This window comes from Echinops telfairi, unplaced genomic scaffold (assembly GCF_000313985.2).
Source record: "Echinops telfairi isolate 266 unplaced genomic scaffold, ASM31398v2 ScPeMD7_7400;HRSCAF=8409, whole genome shotgun sequence".
NCBI classification, from domain to species: Eukaryota; Metazoa; Chordata; class Mammalia; order Afrosoricida; family Tenrecidae; genus Echinops; species Echinops telfairi.
This window is the reverse complement of record NW_022111300.1, coordinates 34,892,071-34,894,400: the sequence shown is the minus strand read 5'-3', so window position 1 is coordinate 34,894,400 and position 2,330 is coordinate 34,892,071.

Here is a 2,330-nt window from a genome sequence, read left to right as displayed (position 1 = left end):
CTCCTCACTTACTATCATATTATCACATATTTCACATTTATGACCATACTGAAAAGAATTAGTATCTGACTATGTGTGTACATTAAGGAAGTACATCTGGTAGGACAAATGCTAAGATACATGGCAGGAGTAATGTTGGCTGATGGGTAAGGTTCAGCGTCCACTTGACTGGACGTATGATTCTCCGTGGTCTTCTCCGCGATTACGGAATGGTGGGACTTGGCCCTTGTGCAGGTATGGGGTGATGGGTTCATCCTCCAGTTTGTGGTATGATGTGGCCATCCTCCATTTTCGCCTAATAGCCTGGTCTTTGAAAACTAGCCATGCTGTAACTTTAGTGACGGCAAGCACAGGCAGGAAGGCTGGGCCACGTCCTGTAGGACGCTGGGAGACCATGCTGTGGACCTGTGATGTCGGGAGCATTTTTCTGCTATGCAAATGCTGTGTTTCACCTTTCTTCAATTACTTTGTATTTTGGTAAAGATGTGTCCTGGAATAAAGTCTTCCAGGAATTTACTGTCGACATAATGGTGGGGAGGCAGTGAATTATTTAATGTGGCTCTTCTGGGCAATGTCTCGAAAACGCCCACCAAATCCCCTTTCCCTGCATATCTCTGGGTAAGAAGGTTGGGGAAGACACTGATACGATTCACCTGTGAGTAACTGTTAACAGGATACCTTGTGAGTGCCATCCGGCTGGGTATAAAATGAGCCCTCCCTCTTAGCAGGCAGAGCCCTGGTGACATAGTAGGTTAGGCCTTGGGCTGCTAACCACCAGGTCAGCAGTTCAAACCACCAGCCGCTCCAAGGGAGCAAGATGGCAGGGTGTTCTACTCCCGGTAAGAGTTACAGTCTTGGAAACTCAGGGGCAGTTCTACCCTGTCTTATAGGGTCACTAAGAGTCAGCATCGACTGGATGGCAGTGAGATTTTTTTTTTTTTTCAGCAAGAGGGTGGGGAATCTCATTGCCAGTAAGATCCAGGAGTGGAACCTGTCCTTTGGACCCTGAGATTCCAGGAGCGGGAACATGAGACAGAGCAGTGGACTTTGCAGCCCTCTGAGCAAGTAAAGCTGAGTGTCTTTGGGGGCAGGAGGTTGGCTTGTGGAGTGGAGTGCCTTGGGGCACTTAATTCAGAGTTGGGCTTGCTGCCCCTTGGAGGTTGAGCTGAATATCCTGGGGTGGAAGCTTACAGCACAGTGAGGTGTCCTTTGGGCATTTATTAGCAGCCCTAAAGGGACTTTGTAACATGTCCGGGCTGAACATCTGTATCCTGAGCATTTCTCGCCTGCACTGTAACCTGTTAACTTCCTTCATAAACCCTGTCCTCGGGAGCCTTGTCTGTAACTTCTGTGTGAACCCTGCAGAGAATTATTGCGCTCAGCAGTTGGAAACGTTGAGAGTGGGGTAAATGACAGGACATGGAGGTGCCTCACTTCTCTCTGCTGCTCCCTCCGTTCTAGCTGCAGACCGCTTGGTGGCTGGCTGCATATACAAGGGACCTTCAAAAAAGTTGCGGAGGACCTGCAGAACACTATGTCCAGTGAAATTAACCAATCACAAAGGACAAATGTTACATGAGGCCACTGAGTGAGGGGAAAATGAAATAAGTTTATAAAGACACAGACTTTGGAGGGTGGGTGTGGTGGGGGAGGGCTGGAAGAGGGGATGGGACAATGGGTTGGGCTGGACTGTTGATGGCTGTGGACTGGAAAATGAAGGATGGTGGTTGGGGTTGGGGGGGATTGGGGAACAGGTTAGGGTGGGTGGGTGGGGGTGGGGCCACCAGAGGGATTGATTTGTGGTTGGATCATTTTAATGCAAAGTTGATGATCTGAAATGTAATTCTTCACTTAACTTATAATAACAAATTGTTTTTGAAATTTGTATGGGAAAATGGAATTAAAATGTGTGTTAGTCCAAGTTGACTTGAGAAACAAATTCATTGAGACTCATATGTAAGAGAGAGCGTTATATCAAAGAGCAATTGTATATTAAAAAAAACATCCAGCCCAGTCCAGATCAAGTTCGTAAATCTGATATTACCCATATGTCCTATACTAGTATGGGATTATAAAGAGACTTTTCCCCAGCTTTGTCTCCCCCAAAGACATGCCAAACATTAGGGGCTTTTTGCCAGCATATGGTGGGAGGTCAGATGCTTAGAGACATCCTCCCTGAAGGCATTCAATTGCCAGACAGGTAGGCCCTGCTCCCTGCTGTTAAGGACAATGGGCTACTCCCTAAAGGCTTTCCGACTATTAGCTTGGTTCCTATAGGTGAGTTGCACACCCTACTGATAATGGTTCCTATGGAGAGCCAGAGAACAGGT